We start from the raw sequence: 18,439 nt of genomic DNA, 5'->3' as shown, positions 1-18,439 counted from the left end.
TGCAGCAGTGGAGGGGGCATGGGCAGGATGAAGATGAGGATGGGTTAACACAGATTCCCAGCAAGCTCAAACTCCTACACCCACCACAAAGTGAATATATATTTATGTCAACCAGAGCGCTATTGAGCGTGGCAATTGTATACCCCCTGTCTCTTGAAGATGAGGATGGCCTTCATCGTGGCAGCCGGACATGGGTGAGTGCTATATGTATTTAATGTATTGATTGATGTTTATGTATTTAACATAGGCACATTCACTATTAACCATTTGAGGATAATAGTCATTGTGACCATTACTGTACTGTATGTGTTAAGGGTGGGGGGTTGTTTATTTAGAAGTATGTATGTTTTTTGACATTAATTTTGGGGGTGGCACATAGTTGGTACTGCAGGCCTGCGGGTAACACCCGAGGGCCCCAGCCGGCCTATAGAATCATTGATGTGCATATATGTGTATTTTAGGGGTTATAGGGGTTGTTGGGGTACATATATATATATATATATATATATATATATATATATATATATATATATATACCATAATACTGAGTTAAGTTATGGTGAGTAAAAAAAGTGACAAAAACCCTCCACAGGAAAGCAAATATGCAAATACAACTGTATGCTCATCTGCATGTCTTAGGCAAGTCTGCAACCCCGCCTTTCCCCATTATCACCCAGCATCAGATCATAGAGGTATCAGTACCGTGTTAGCCGAGCTTCAATAATCAAAAAATAAATAGATGATACAGTTCTGTGGCTAACGAAATGCTTTTATTTGTGCGAGCTTTCGAGATACACTGATCTCTTCTTCCGGCGATGTTACAATGAATGAAGCAAGGATTACTTAAAAACAGTGTCTCTTGGAATGTTATCTGTGTTGTGTTATCTGTGTTGGCCTAAACAGAGATCGAAATTTTATGAGTCATTACTGACACTAGCGAACTCTCTTCCCATGAGCGCTAAAGGCCATGTATGTACGTACTGTGCTATATGTATGCACACACAGCTGTCTCTCACACATACTAATACTCCTTATTTTTCCATCCCTATACACCAATAGGGACCACATAGTATCCACACACACTTTTAGTTGTGCTACAAACTCTCACATTTCCACACCCACCCACACCATTCATATCCCCTCTCACTCCACACACACCTAGTGTAGAGCATTGTTTATACTGTGGGCTCTCCATTCATTTTTATTCACACTGATACACATACACACTCTTTCTTCACTTGCTTTCAGTTACCCTTTGACACCTCCAGCCTTAAATCTCATCCACACCGGGGGAAGGACCAACACAGATAACATTCCAAGAGACACTGTTTTTAAGTAATCCTTGCTTCATTCATTGTAACATCGCCGGAAGAAGAGATCAGTGTATCTCGAAAGCTCGCACAAATAAAAGCATTTCGTTAGCCACAGAACGGTATCATCTATTTATTTTTTGATTATATATATATATATATATATATATATATATTATATATATATATATATACCTTTGCAGACAAGTAAAGTCATTCAGTTGTTTATATGCTGTGCGTGTGTTATTGATATAATTGTCCTGCGAGGAACCACTCCCCCTCTGGTGGGAGCCATCGCAGGTGGAGGCGCTGCACCAACAACAAGGTATTATCTATTATTACGAGTGCCCCAGGCTCTCCGTGGCGGAGGCTTAGGCCCTGTGAAATGCTGTATGCTGGGTGATGATGGGGAAAGGCGGGGTTGCAGACCTGCCTAAGACATGCAGATGAGCATACAGTTGTATTTGCATATTTGCTTTCCTGTGGAGGGTTTTTGTCACTTTTTTTACTCACCATAACTTAACTCAGTATTATGGTATAGCCTATCCCATAGCCTCTCATGCATACCCAGTTAAAATCAACCCCACACTGATGAGACCCATCAAGGTCGAAACAGCTGTGTAGCTGGGACTATGCCCCCGTGGCCCTGTAGCATCGGCTCCTTCGGGATTCTTAAGCCACTTGCTGCTTTTGGGGGGGCACGCCATCCTGAGCTGTGAGGAGTGATCCTGAGCGAGCGGCTCTGAGCGAGCAGATGCGGAAGTGAGGGGCCGGCACCTTTGCTCTGGGACATCGCCTTTACTGGCTTAAGTCCCTTGCTGCTTTTGGGGTGCCGCACCTGAGCTTGGGAGAGCAGAGATGACGTCGCAAGCTGGAATGCGCAATTCCATTCGGTTCCTGATCGAGGAGACCGAGAGATGTCGAGTGAACCTGCAGTGGATAGTGGAGAAGGTGCTGAAGCAATTGATTGGTCTGGACGCTGAGAGGATCTTCTGCCTTCAGGATTTCCCTGCACAGGGGATTTATGACCTGACCTGTTTTCAAGAAGCGGATGTTTGGTGCACTTTTGAAAAGTGCAAGGAGAAGTCTGGTGACCCAATCTTACAAGGCATCAAGGTAATTCCAAGTTTTATGCTAGAGGAGAGACCACTTGTACTTCACATGTACAATCCGTATGCAAGGAAAGAGGAAATTGTGACGTTTTTGAAACGGTATTGTGAAATGATCAGAGGAGGTGAAGAACTTAAAAACCCGTATGGCATGTGCAACGGGAAGAGACGTTTCTGGGTACGGTTCAGACGGGATCCATCATGTGTGGGAGGAGTTACACATCCACCGGCCATGTTTAATATCAGAGGAGACAGAGGATTTTTGTTTTACCCGGGACAGCCTCTATATTGCAGGCAGTGCCACACTTATGGACATACAAAGGAGGGTTGCACAAAAACGGGAATTGTGTGCCGAAATTGCGGGGAAGAGGGACATACTGCAGCCAACTGTGGTGTCCCTAAGAGATGCCATCTTTGCGGAGAGGAAGGACACTTGGCACGGCAGTGCACTAAAAGGACATATGCCCAGACAGCTAAAGGGGACAGTGTGCTAGAAGAAGAGGAAGAGACAGTTGAGGGTCTGGGAATTTTTGAGATGGAGAGTTCCCAAGAGGGAGGGCTTGATCCTGCAATAACAGCAATGTATGAGGAGGATTTAAGAAGAGAAGAAAGGGTAGAAAGTGGCCCAATAGAGGGGGAGGTGGAAGTGGAAATAATGGATACGACTGGACCCAAGAAAGGGGCGCAAAAGCGCAGTTTACAAAGTGACATTGTTTGTACAGGTGAAGGGGAGGGGAAGAGTGAGCAACGGCAAGATAGGGGGGTGAAGGCAAAGGTTTGTGCGCTGGATCCGGCCAGTTTTGACGGGAGTGGGGAAGAGGAACTGACCGTGAGCAAAGGGAAAGAGGGAAAAAAGGAGTTAGATAGGGAAGCGCAAGAAACAGAGGAGGTACCCAAACGGAAAGTGGTTGAGATAGATAAAGAAAAGAGGGAGAAGGAGGTGAATGCAGGAATTAGTGGAGTTAAGGAAAAGGAGTCAAAAGAAAAGACAGGAACACCAAAGCGTATGGTAGGGGGGACAAGCAGAAGTGAGAGCGAAGGAGAAATAGGGGCAAGGACAGCGCTAGGAGAGAGAAAACCAAAACAAATCCAGGACTCAGGAGTTGAGGTCAAAGTATCAGAAAGTAAGGTATTGGGGGCAGTATCAGAAAGTAAGGTAAGAGGAGGGGCAGGACCTAGTGAGCCGGAAGAAACACTAAGGGAAAGAGATTTAAGGCAGAAAATAGCTGAGGTTGAGGAAAAAGTGGGGGAGTCAGATTTTTGGATTGCCAGTATTAAGCAGAATAGTCCAGGAGCGTCGCCCGAATCAGTGATGAAAGATTTACAATCTATACTGAACTGGAAAAGGGACAAAACAGAAGAAGTGTTTGATAATATGAGAAAAAACAAAAAAGCAATTTTAGGAAAGGCAGGGAGGGTGTAAGGTTTTTTTGAGATGTTATTTTCTCTTTAGATAAGTGGTAACTTGTAAGGATAGGATGAAATGATGATATTATGAAATGTATGGGTTTTTTGTAATGTTTGGGACGGTTTATTATTTTCAAAAATGTTACTTTTGTATATAAAACTGGAATATGAATAAAACATTAAAAAAAAAAAAAAAATAAGTCGAAACAGCTGTCTGTGGGTGGTTTTCTGGGTATGCACCTTAACCCTGGCTGTGCTCAATGCTGTGACCCTGCTGCAAGCTTAAGCCTATAGGGAACCATGTTAAAATGGTTTTTGAGGCAAAAAGTGACACTGTGTGCTCATTTGCATGTCATTTCCCAGAATCCCTTGCTGCAGTGGAAGTGCTGTATGCTGGGTGATGATGGGGAAAGGCAGGGTTGCAGACCTGCCTAAGACATGCAGATGAGCATACAGTTGAATTTGCATATTTGCTTTCCTGTGGAGGGTTTTTGTCACTTTTTTTACTCACCATAACTTAACTCAGTATTATGGTATAGCCTATCCCATAGCCTCTCATGCATACCCAGTTAAAATCAACCCCACACTGATGAGACCCATCAAGGTCGAAACAGCTGTCTGTGGGTGGTTTTCTGGGTATGCACCTTAACCCTGGCTGTGCTCAAAGCTGTGACCATGCAGCAAGCTTAAGCCTATAGGGAACCATGTTAAAAATGGTTTTTGAGGCAAAAAGTGACTCTGTGTGCTCATTTTCATGTCATTTCCCAGAATCCCTTGCTGCAGTGGAAGTGCTGTATGCTGGGTGATGATGGGGAAAGGCGGGGTTGCAGACCTGCCTAAGACATGCAGATGAGCATACAGTTGTATTTGCATATATATATATATATATATATATATATATATATATATATATATATATATAATTTTAATTATTTATTTATTAATTTAGATATATTTATGTATTTAGTGTGGGGCTGTTGTGTGTGATTTTTTCTTATTGTGGGTAGCGGGTGTGGGTGAAGGGGGTATTAGCCCCAACGGTGGTTGTTTAGGGCTTGCGGGTGGGTAGCGGGACGCCTTAACCCCTTCATAATCATAGCGGTATTAACTGCTACGGTCGTGAAGGGGTTAAGTTTTGACAAAGGCCTTCCAGGCCGAAACGTGTAAAGAGGACTCGCTTGCACTTTGTGCAAATAAAGCTTATTTTTATCCCACATCAGCCTTCATCTATTTTTGTGCTGTGCGACGCATCTTTCTCTCCTTGAGAAGTTCTTCTACTATGTCGGAATATATCCGACAAAATATTTTACCGCTTGTGGTCCAATGTCGGATCGGGAGGAGGGGGGAGGAGGGAGGAGGGGAGAAGAGGTGGAGTGAGGCGCCGGCAGCCGCACATGTCCCCCAAAGCCACCGTACATCCCCAGCATTCCCCTTGCACTTCTCCCAATAGCCGTATTGATCCCCCCCAGCCCTAGCCCTGCACCAATCCCCACCAGCAGCCACACACCCCAGCCTGGCACCGATCCCCCCAGCCTGCCACTGATCTACCCCCCCCCAGCCCAGCACCAAATCCCTCCCTCGAGCCCCACACCATTCACCTTGCACTTCTCCCAGTAGCCGCACTGATCCCCCCCCCCCCAGCCCTGCACCGATCCCCACCAGCAGCCCCACACCCTAGCCCGGCACTGATCCCCCCAGCCCGGCACCGATCCCCCCAGCCCGGCACCGATCTCCCCCCAGCCCGGCTACCGCCAATTCACACCCTCCTGTTTGCAGGTACACACAGGTACATGGGTCTCTGCATTTAAATATATACATCAGCCAGATCACTATTGCTATATTATGGTAATCACCGTTTGAGTTGTACACACTGCCAGCAGCTCTTGAGCACTGGACTCGGGGGTTAACCCTTTCCACATAGGGTATTTAGAATATGCAATAACCGTGTGGGATTTCCTGAGGAGGAAAACCTGCAATGGTACAGGTTGAGTACTGCAGCCATTATGGGGGTAGATCCTCACAAATCTGTTAAATATGTAAAGATATGTTAACATCAGTTAACGTATCAAGTGCTAACGGGGATCTTCAAAACTCTATATCTAGGCGTTAAGTGCCATTTTAGAGAAAGTGCTCTTTGAAGCGTGAAACGTTGGTAGGGCTCTCCATTGCCCTGTTTTTCCATGACCAATAAATAATCTTTTTATGGGATACGCACCCTCCTTTCTACTTTTTTGATACCTACAGTAGTGCTCTTCCAGTTTTTCTCCTTCTCTACTAGCCTACCCCGTGGACGGAAGCACACCTGGGGACCCCTCACCTTTGGATCGCATGGACTGTGCAGCACTCAGAGTGAGTCAATCGCTTGCTACATGTTTTCCTGTTCAGGACTTTATTTAGACAATTGGTACGCTATAGGATGTTATTATGCTCAATCTTCCTGGTGTTATTGTTAACTACAGCGTCACTTATTAGTGAGCTACCATCCGGGACTGCAACCCAGTACCTGTCTTCTATCAAGTTTATGTTTAGGGGTCCCCCCTACAAGTATCTGGTTATTCATTCATTTATCCTACTTTTGGGGTCTTTAGCATTACGCAGTCACATGGTCTGTCCAGTTTACTTTAACGGATGTTTGGGTTAATGATATGTAAAATAGGTGTGGACTACATCAACACATATTCTCAGCCGTCCATTCACGTTAACGCGGGAAACAATGCATTTAAAAGATCTTAGCATTTTAGATCGTAGATACTGTATACCTGGAAGTAGATAATTATTTGGCCTTGTCCAGGGTTCTGAAGTGGGCCATTTTGGCTTCCTATATTGTCTTAGCAATATAGGAAGCCAAAGTCAATTCCCTGGACTAGGCCAAATAATTTAGCCATGACTTGTTTATTAACCCCTTGGTTTAATTGTATTGCAATATATAACTGGTATTTTCCTTTTCCTATGGCTAAAGCTACATTAGCCAGATAATGCCACGTTAGCCATTTGCAAATGAAAAAACTAACGGACGTTCTTTTTTCATTAAATTAGTTTAAGGATAGCCCTTAAACTTAGGATAAATAATGGGTGTTCCGGATTTCGGGAAGGATTGTTATTAACGCAAAAGTGACGAACTTCTGAGGATCTACCCCATCGATCTGTATCTAGTTATAAGGGATGCTATAGATCCTTTCCCACACATGAATAATTCAGTTTCTGGTCTTTTCAAGCTGCTGTACTCATTACATTTTTTAGCCTCTGGGTGTTTTCAATCTACATTGCCTGTTGTGGAAGTATATCATAACTCACTTTTTCACAGTTCTCCCCCCCCCCCCCAAGAACTTGATGCACTGAAAAGATGTACGAGGAATTACATTTTGTTTCTTTATAAGGGGATAGCATGGCAGGACATTAAAAAGGGGTTCTACAATATCAATGGCCTACCCAATGTGCTAAGTGCATTACTGTAGATTGCACGTATATAGCACTAGAACTACCTTGTTAAAGGAAGGAGCCACTACAGTGTATGTATCAAAATTGCTAAATCTTCCATTCCCTGCATGTACAGGTGGTATAAAGAGAATGAAAATTCTGAATGTAGTGGCAGAGTTCCCGGGGTCCTGCCATGACACCAATATCCTTTGACTGTAACATCAGTCTATGCCTTTTTAGAGACTGGTAGATTAATACGGTTGTAACAAGATTTACTGTCTCAGGCTGAAAAATCTTAAATCCACAGCTACGGAGATAGTGCTGCTGTTGTCATGCTGCGGGGTTTCCATGTTTCCAAATCAGAGCCCCCCACATTGATAATTTTTTGGCACTAGTCCAGTCGTGGTCGCAACCCCCGCGGTTTTCCCCGGTTCTGAAAACAGCAAGGTTTGCTACATCTGTAGATGGATGGCTGGTGGGTATTTATGGCAATAGGGTCATCATATTCATTATTTTCTTTACAGAAAATCTCATATAACTTTTTTCTTTTTGTTGTTAAAGTGACGAAGGATATGGAAGCCGTTCCTGGCTTCTCATCGTAGTCTCCAACCCAAGTATCCCAGCAGAGCACCACTATAATGAGGCACATGTTCTGTCATCAAGCGGACACTTTGTCTGTTGAAAAGTCTTTCCAGGTGTTTGGATAATTTTGAGGGTATGCTATTTCCTGCAAAAGTGGCTGAGATTATTGTTTCAAGCTGGTTTTTTACATAATATTGCAGTCATGTATAATTTTTCCGGTGATATTGAGAAGGACCTGGAAAACAATCCAAAAATCCCGTCTGCTGAAGTACTGGAAAACACTGTGGGTCGGAGTCAAATAAAAGTACGCTTTATAAAAGGAAAAGAAGTGCGTATTATTAGGCGCCAAACGGTAAAGGATATATCACACCAGATGCAGGGCCAGGATAAGGCTCAGGACAGATGGGTTGTGCTTGAAAGAAATAAAAACAAAAGCACAAAACATAGCGTAATATTGTATATGAAAAGGACAAACAACATAAACTACACACACCATACAAGACTAGTGACTAACAGCTGAGATCGAGGTGAAAGATTATTTAAAAAACATTTAATAAAATATATACTAAAACAATGGACATATGAAAAATAAAAAATACATAGAAGTAATGAAAAGACAAATGGTTAGATCTGGCACACTGCAACACCAGGTGGACTGCCCACTCACCGGACGGGAGATAAAAACAGGCGGTGGATAATTTTGAGAGTATCCCCTCTCTGCTGCTCGCACAGCCACTGCACTGGAACAGATCTGCAGGTGGAGAGTTACACACGCCAGCCGGCGTGTGTGCGTGTAACCTCTATCGGCGCTCAATGGAAGCCGTGCAGATGGTATCGATTTCACCACAGCAGATTCGTCTGTAGTGTGTAACAGCTGATTCGCCTCTGGATCGGCTCGGGAGAGTAAGGACAGACCTGGTGCCACAGTAGAAGTCCTGGAAGGCCACCCTACGCGTTTCGAAAGCGTGCTGCTTTCTTCCTCAGGGGTTCTACAATAATGTCCATTAACGTCCTTTAAATAGGAGTCCAAATTAGTCCAATTTCACCTGTAACATTCCTGCACATGCGCAATGGATATTCAAGAAAGTCAATGGTCTTTTGGTGATACACGCACATGCGCAGTGCTACATTACATCAAAAATAAATAAACAATTTGCTACTTTATAACAATCTCAGCTTAAAACATAAACCTATTACTAAACAACTAAGGAGAAAATAGAAGAGTGATGATAGTGGAATGTGTGGTGTAAACATATGTGTGTGAAAGACCACATAATGTGAATTAAGATTATATCCCATAAGGGGGTGATATCATATATATTTAAAGGAACTTTAAACAATATGTGGAACAGTGAAAGTGCTAACATATAAGGGTTAGATTTAATATTTAATAAACTATGTGTATGTGTGATTATTTAATGATGTGGGGGAAGTGTACATAATAGTGTATAGTGATGGTCCAGTTAAATTTAGGAGCTAAACTCCAATGTATATTGAGTTAATGGGGACCTATAAATGTGACATAGAATTAGTGTAAATCAAGATGAAGAGATAAGGCTAATGGTTAAAAAACAACCATAGCTATTGGGTGAACATAGTGTTATTAACAAGCTTGGGTGAAAATATATATTCATAAAATACATATAAACAGTGTTACGTATAGAGAGTGAATATAATTAATTATACATTGGGCCCTAGTATCCTCAAAAGGATTCTGCAAACCAAAAAATCAAAGAACAACTTGGATAAACCGCACAGGAAATCAATTCACCAAAAAGGCTTTTAAATCGAAGTCAACGTTGAGGCCCAATGGGGATAGAGTGCGAAGTTCGTAGATCCAATAGGATTCCCTCCTCCCCATTAGGCTCACAGCGTTTCCTCCTCTCCAATTTGGAGTGATGGTTTCGATTGCCATACATTTTAAACCTGTAGGGTTTTGTCCGTGCACTTGAAGAAAATGATGCGATACGTTGTGCGTAGTTAACCCTCTTTTTATGTTATATACATGTTCGTATAAACGTCTTTGGACAGATCTAGTAGTCATACCCACATACTGCAGACCACAGGGACATTCAAGCAAATAAACTAAAAAAGAACTTTTACAAGTGATGTGTTGTTGAATGGAATAGTTTTTTAAGGTGTTGTTAGATGTAAAATTAGATGATTTAATACTATATTTGCACGCAGTACACCTATTACATGGAAAATATCCTTTATATGTGACCACATTACGTGGAGTCGCTTGCAAAGATGGACAACTTGGAGCCAACTTTCGTCCAATATTGGGTGCTCTAGTAAATACAATCTGGGGATGTTCTGGCAATATGCCCTCCAATTCTTTGTCCTTTTTTAGAATTGGCCAATATTTTTTTAAATTTTTTCGTATATTGGGTGCCATTTGATTGTATTGAGTTACAAAGGCTAAATTAGCAGATTTATTGGTAGTTTTATTTTTATATTTCAAGAGACTCGATCTCTCCATTGCTGCAACTTCCGTTATTGTGTTGTCTAGATCTTTAGAGGAATATTCCCTTTCTAGAAATTTTTTCTTTAGATCTTCGGCTTGAGTATGAAATGTTTCAACACTGGAACTATTTCTTTTTCGTCTAATAAATTGACCTTTGGGTATATTTTTAACCCATGTTGGGTTATGGTGACAGCGTGCATGTAAATAATTGTTTGCTTGTACTGGTTTGAAGTATGTGCTAGTTTCTATGCAGTTATTTTTAACTGAAATAGTTAAATCTAAATACTCTAATGAGGAAGAGCTAGAATTAAAAGTAAATCCAAGGTTGTAAATGTTATTGTTCATGTATGTTTTAAAGTCTTCTAACTGTGACAGAGTGCCGGACCAAATAAAAATAATATCATCAATGTAGCGCCGCCACAGGACCAAATTTGCTCCATAGGGACAGCTGGACCAGATATGATGTTTTTCCCAGCTGCCCATAAATAAATTTGCATAACTTGGAGCAAATTTGGTACCCATGGCGGTGCCAAATACCTGTAAATAATAATCTTTATTAAAATTAAAAAAATTGTGAGTTAAAATAAATTTAATACCTGAAATAATAAATGAATTTAACTCTGTAGAAACAGATGGGTCATTATTTAGTGTTTCCAAAATGGCTGCACACCCTTGATCGTGATTTATGACGGTGTATAACGAATTAACGTCAGCCGTTACAAAATAATAATGTGATTGCCACTGAATGTCCTGGAGGGTCTGCAGTATGTGGGTCGTGTCTCTTACATAAGAGGGCAACCGCACAACGTATGGTTGTAATTTATTGTCAATGTACTGGGATAGGTGAGAAGTTAAAGACTGTATTCCCGATATTATCGGATGACCAGGGGGAAATTCTAGATTCTTATGTATTTTTGGTATTATATAAAACAGGGGTATTCGTGGATGTAGATTATAAAGAAAATCAAATTCTTGTTGAGTAATGATTTGTTGTTTTAGGCCTATTGTTAGAAAATTAAAAAGTAATTGTTGATATTGAACTGTGGGGTCAGAGGGGAGGGGTTGGTTAGTGGACTTATCTCCCAGGATTCTTAAAGATTCCTCGATGTAATAGGATTTGTCCATAATCACCAACCCCCTCCTTATTAGCTGGTTTAATAATGATAGCATCATTCTCTTCAAGTGCACGCAACGTATTTTTATCATCTATACTGAGATTATCATGTTTGATTTTAAAATTGCGGCTTTGAGTTTCCATGTCGTCCGTAACCATTTGGGCAAAGGTGTCTACAAAAGGACCGCTTACAAATTTGGGGGAAAAGGTGGATGGGTTTTTAAATATTTTATCAGCTTGGGGTGCAGTTGGAATGGGCAAATTGCTATTTGTGTCTGCTTTAGACAAGGCATCCCTAAGGAAATATTTCTTATGGCACAGTTTTCGTACATAGCGTTGAACGTCTATGTACAGTTTGAAACTGTCAGGGCCTGTGACCGGTGCGAAGGATAAACCTTTTGATAATACTTTACTTTCTTTTTCAGAAATAGGATACTTGCTAATATTAATAATATTATTGTATGTGGATTTTGGTCTTAATGTTTTATTACCTTTTCCATTCTTTCACCCTCCTCTCGTTCCTCTAAGGTGTTTTTTCGTTTTTTGTTGTGTGGGTCCCTTATGGAGCTGTCTTTCCCCAGTAAATCCCTTATTGCTTCTTTGGCATTTTTTGGGTCCCTGGATTGTCTCCAATCTAAAAAAGAGAATGTAGCTCTCTCTTCCTCTCGACTGCACGTGGCGGGATGGCGTTCTTTGTCTAAATCAAAAAGGGGTTGATACTTATTGTGATGGTTATATTGATCAAAACCATTTTCCATATCTCTCTCTAGTTTGATGAGTGACGACATGGGCGGGGGGGGCTGGGACACTGGATCTTAATGGTTGATTAACCAAGTTTGTTTTGGGCTGTGTGGAAATTTTCTTTTGTGTTTTGGGGGACACAAATTGCACTGGCTCAATAGAGTTTTGTTTGAGGCTAGGAATGGTTTTTCTATAATTTGATGGTACTGTATTTTGTGAGAGTAATCCTTTGGATACTTCTCTTTGTTAGATTTATATCTTTCAAATTCTTGTTTAGGTTTTTTCCAATTCCTACTGTATAGCACCCGGTAGCATAATCAACTTTGTCCAGTTGGAACTTTATTTGTTTTGAACTAATGGTTTCCTTTTGTAATTTATCCATTTTGTTCTTAATTCTGGTCTCCAACATAGGTAACTCACTATGATCTTTATATTTATCAAAATATCCCTTCATATCGTTAATTTCCTTGTCTAATGTCTCAAGACAGACTTTGCGTTTGGATATTAGTAGACGCATAAGTTCAAATGAACAATTGTCGAGTATGCGATTCCATTCAAGAATAAATGATTCACTCTGAAAATCAGTAGTGGGCCTTTTGAATAACCTTAAGCCACGTGTTATACGTTTTTCTTCCACGTATTTTTCAATGGTGATCGCATCCCAAAGTTGTTTGTTTTCATTCACAAGCAGTTTTTCTAATTTGTCTGCCATTTCTTGCATATCATTTTGGACATTATCAACCACAATGGGAACATCCTCCTCAGAGAATATACGATTAATGTCAATATTCCTACTGACTCGCTGTGCAAACAGTAGAGACATAGGGAAACTAGAATGCAGCTCACCTCATGGGGAAAAAAACAGATGGGAACACAGAACAGGTGGGCGCTAACTAGATATACAATAAACACAATAAAAACCTTGCAAGAGTTTGTGAGCCTCTTTGAAGGGGCTGCCTAAAATACTAAAACTGACCCCCTGGTCAGAATGGTTAAAAGGAAAAGAAGTGCGTATTATTAGGCGCCAAACGGTAAAGGATATTTCACACCAGATGCAGGGCCAGGATATATCACACCATCTGCACGGCTTCCATTGAGCGCCGATAGAGGTTACACGCACACACGCCGGCTGGCGTGTGTAACGCTCCACCTGCAGATCTGTTCCGGTGCAGTGGCAAAATTTTGCAAAATAGCTAAATCTTCCATTCCCTGCATGTACAGGTGGTATAAAGAGAATCAAAATTCTGAATGTAGTGGCAGAGTTCCCGGGGTCCTGCCATGACACCAATATCCTTTGACTGTAACATCAGTCTATGCCTATTTAGAGACTGGTAGATTAATACGGTTGTAACAAGACTTACTGTCTCAGGCTGAAAAATCTTAAATCCACAGCTACGGAGATAGTGCTGCTGTTGTCATGCTGCGGGGTTTCCATGTTTCCAAATCAGAGCCCCCCACATTGATAATTTTTTGGCACTAGTCCAGTCGTGGTCGCAACCCCCGCGGTTTTCCCCGGTTCTGAAAACAGCAAGGTTTGCTACATCTGTAGATGGATGGCTGGTGGGTATTTATGGCAATAGGGTCATCATATTCATTATTTTCTTTACTGAAAATCTCATATAACTTTTTTCTTTTTGTTGTTAAAGTGACGAAGGATATGGAAGCCGTTCCTGGCTTCTCATCGTAGTCTCCAACCCAAGTACCCCAGCAGAGCACCACTATAATGAGGCACATGTTCTGTCATCAAGCGGACACTTTGTCTGTTGAAAAGTCTGTCCAGGTGTTTGGATAATTTTGAGGGTATGCTATATCCTGCAAAAGTGGCTGAGATTATTGTTTCAAGCTGTTTTTTTACATAATATTGCAATCATGTATAATTTTTCCGGTGATATTGAGAAGGACCTGGAAAACAATCCAAAAATCCCGTCTGCTGAAGTGCTGGAAAACACTGTGGGTGGGAGTCAAATAAAAGCACGCTTTATAAAAGGAAAAGAAGTGCGTATTATTTGGCGCCAAACGGTAAAGGATATATCACACCAGATGCAGGGCCAGGATAAGGCTCCGGACAGATGGGTTGTGCTTGAAAGAAATAAAAACAAAAGCACAAAACATAGCGTAATATTGTATATGAAAAGGACAAACAACATAAACTACACACACCATACAAGACTAGTGACTAACAGCTGAGATCGAGGTGAAAGATTATTCAAAAAACATTTAATAAAATATATACTAAAACAATGGACATATGAAAAATAAAAAATACATAGAAGTAATGAAAAGACAAATGGTTAGGACTGGCACACTGCAACACCAGGTGGACTGCCCATTCACCGGACGGGAGATAAAAACAGGCGGTGGATAATTTTGAGAGTATCCCCTCTCTGCTGCTCGCACAGCCACTGCACCGGAACAGATCTGCAGGTGGAGAGTTACACACGCCAGCTGGCGTGTGTGCGTTTAACCTCTATCGGCGCTCAATGGAAGCCGTGCAGATGGTATCGATTTCACCGCAGCAGATTCGTCTGTAGTGTGTAACAGCTGATTCGCCTCCGGATCGGCTCGGGAGAGTAAGGACAGACCTGGTGCCACAGTAGAAGTCCTGGAAGGCCAACCTACGCGTTTCGAAAGCGTGCTGCTTTCTTCCTCAGGGGTTCTACAATAATGTCCATTAACGTCCTTTAAATAGGAGTCCAAATTAGTCCAATTTCACCTGTAACATTCCTGCACATGCGCAATGGATATTCAAGAAAGTCAATGGTCTTTTGGTAATACATGCACATGCGCAGTGCTACATTACATCCAAAAAAAAAACCAATTAGCTATTTTATAACAATCTCAGCTTAAAACATAAACCTATTACTAAACAACTAAGGAGAAAATAGAAGAGTGATGATAGTGGAATGTGTGGTGTAAACATATGTGTGTGAAAGAACACATAATGTGAATTAAGATTATATCCCATAAGGGGGTGATATCATATATATTTAAAGGAACTTTAAACAATATGTGGAACAGTGAATGTGCTAACATATAAGGGTTAGATTTAATATTTAATAAACTATGTGTATGTGTGATTATTTAATGATGTGGGGGAAGTGTACATAATAGTGTATAGTGATGGTCCAGTTAAATTTAGGAGCTAAGCTCCAATGTATATTGAGTTAATGGGGACCTATAAATGTGACATAGAATTAGTGTAAATCAAGATGAAGAGAAAAACAAACAACCATAGCTATTGGGTGAACATAGTGTTATTAACAAGCTTGGGTGAAAATATATATTCATAAAATACATATAAACAGTATTACGTATAGAGAGTGTATATAATTAATTATACATTGGGCCCTAGTATCCTCAAAAGGATTCTGCAAACCAAAAAATCAAAGAACAACTTGAATAAACGGCACAGGAAATCAATTCACCAAAAAGGCTTTTAAATTGAAGTCAACGTTGAGGCCCAATGGGGATAGAGTGCGAAGTTCGTAGATCCAATAGGATTCCCTCCTCCCCAGTAGGCTCACAGCGTTTCCTCCTCTCCAATTTGGAGTGATGGTTTCGATTGCCATACATTTTACACCTGTAGGGTTTTGTCCGTGCACTTGAAGAAAATGATGCGATACGTTGTGCGTAGTTAACCCTCTTTTTATGTTATATACATGTTCGTATAAACGTCTTTGGACAGATCTAGTAGTCATACCCACATACTGCAGACCACAGGGACATTCAAGCAAATAAACTACAAAAGAACTTTTACAAGTGATGTGTTGTTGAATGGAATAGTTTTTTAAGGTGTTGTTAGATGTAAAATTAGATGATTTAATACTATATTTGCACGCAGTACACCTATTACATGGAAAATATCCTTTATATGTGACCACATTACGTGGAGTCGCTTGCAAAGATGGACAACTTGGAGCCAACTTTCGTCCAATATTGGGTGCTCTAGTAAATACAATCTGGGGATGTTCTTGCAATATGCCCTCCAATTCTTTGTCCTTTTTTAGAATTGGCCAATATTTTTTTAAATTTTTTCGTATATTGGGTGCCATTTGATTGTATTGAGTTACAAAGGCTAAATTAGCAGATTTATTGGTAGTTTTATTTTTATATTTCAAGAGACTCGGTCTCTCCATTGCTGCAACTTCCGTTATTGTGTTGTCTAGATCTTTAGAGGAATATTCCCTTTCTAGAAATTTTTTCTTTAGATCTTCGGCTTGAGTATGACATGTTTCAACACTGGAACTATTTCTTTTTAGTCTAATAAATTGACCTTTGGGTATATTTTTAACCCATGCTGGGTTATGGTGACTGCGTGCATGTAAATAATTGTTTGCTTGTACTGGTTTGAAGTATGTGCTAGTTTCTATGCAGTTATTTTTAACTGAAATAGTTAAATCTAAATACTCTATTGAGGAAGAGCAAGAATTAAAAGTAAATTCAAGGTTGGTAAATGTTATTGTTCATGTATGTTTTAAAGTCTTCTAACTGTGACAGAGTGCCGGACCAAATAAAAATAATATCATCAATGTAGCGCCGCCACAGGACCAAATTTGCTCCATAGGGACAGCTGGACCAGATATGATGTTTTTCCCAGCTGCCCATAAATAAATTTGCATAACTTGGAGCAAATTTGGTACCCATGGCGGTGCCACATACCTGTAAATAATAATCTTTATTAAAATTTAAAAAATTGTGAGTTAAAATAAATTTAATACCTGAAATAATAAATGAATTTAACTCTGTAGAAACAGATGGGTCATTATTTAGTGTTTCCAGAATGGCTGCACACCCTTGATCGTGATTTAAGACGGTGTATAACGAATTAACGTCAGCCGTTACAAAATAATAATGTGATTGCCACTGAATGTCCTGGAGGGTCTGCAGTATGTGGGTCGTGTCTCTTACATAAGAGGGCAACCGCACAACTTATGGTTGTAATTTATTGTCAATGTACTGGGATAGGTGAGACGTTAAAGACTGTATTCCCGATATTATCGGATGACCAGGGGGAAATTCTAGATTCTTATGTATTTTTGGTATTATATAAAACAGGGGTATTCGTGGATGTAGATTATAAAGAAAATCAAATTCTTGTTGTGTAATGATTTGTTGATTTAGGCCTATTGTTAGAAAATTAAAAAGTAATTGTTGATATTGAACTGTGGGGTCAGAGGGGAGGGGTTGGTTAGTGGACTTATCTCCCAGGATTCTTAAAGATTCCTCGATGTAATAGGATTTGTCCATAATCACCAACCCCCTCCTTATCAGCTAGTTTAATAATGATAGCATCATTCTCTTCAAGTGCACGCAACGTATTTTTATCATCTATACTGAGATTATCATGTTTGATTTTAAAATTGCGGCTTTGAGTTTCCATGTCATCCGTAACCATTTGGGCAAAGGTGTCTACAAAAGGACCGCTTACAAATATGGGGAAAAAGGTGGATGGGTTTTTAAATATTTTATTAGCTTGGGGTGCAGTTGGAATGGGCAAATTGCTATTTGTGTCTGCTTTAGACAAGGCATCCCTAAGGAAATATTTCTTAAGGCACAGTTTTCGTACATAGCGTTGAACGTCTATGTACATTTTGAAACTGTCAGGGCCTGTGACCGGTGCGAAGGATAAACCTTTTGATAATACTTTACTTTCTTTTTCATAAATAGGATACTTGCTAATATTAAAAATATTATTGTATGTGGATTTTGGTCTTAATGTTTTATTACCTTTTCCATTCTTTCGCCCTCCTCTCGTTCCTCTAAGGTGTTTTCTCGTTTTTTGTTGTGTGGGTCCCTTATGGAGCTGTCTTTCCCCAGTAAATCCCTTATTGCTTCTTTGGCATTTTTTGGGTCCCTGGATTGTCTCCAACCTAAAAAAGAGAATGTAGCTCTCTCTTCCTCTCGACTGGACGTGGCGGGATGGCGTTCTTTGTCTAAATCAATAAGGGGTTGATACTTATTGTGATGGTTATATTGATCAAAACCATTTTCCATATCTCTCTCTAGTTGGTTTAGTGACGACATGGGGGGGGGGGCTGGGACACTGGATCTTAATGGTTGATTAACCAAGTTTGTTTTGGGCTGTGTGGAAATTTTCTTTTGTGTTTTGGGGGACACAAATTGCACTGGCTCAATAGAGTTTTGTTTGAGGCTAGGAATGGTTTTTCTATAATTTGATGGTATTTTGTGAGAGTAATCCTTTGGATACTTCTCTTTGTTAGATTTATATCTTTCAAATTCTTGTTTGGGTTTTTCCAATTCCAATAGCACCCGGTAGCATAATCAACTTTGT

Source organism: Ascaphus truei, chromosome 2 (assembly GCF_040206685.1).
Source record: "Ascaphus truei isolate aAscTru1 chromosome 2, aAscTru1.hap1, whole genome shotgun sequence".
NCBI classification, from domain to species: domain Eukaryota; kingdom Metazoa; phylum Chordata; class Amphibia; order Anura; family Ascaphidae; genus Ascaphus; species Ascaphus truei.
Note: the sequence above shows the minus strand (reverse complement) of the source record.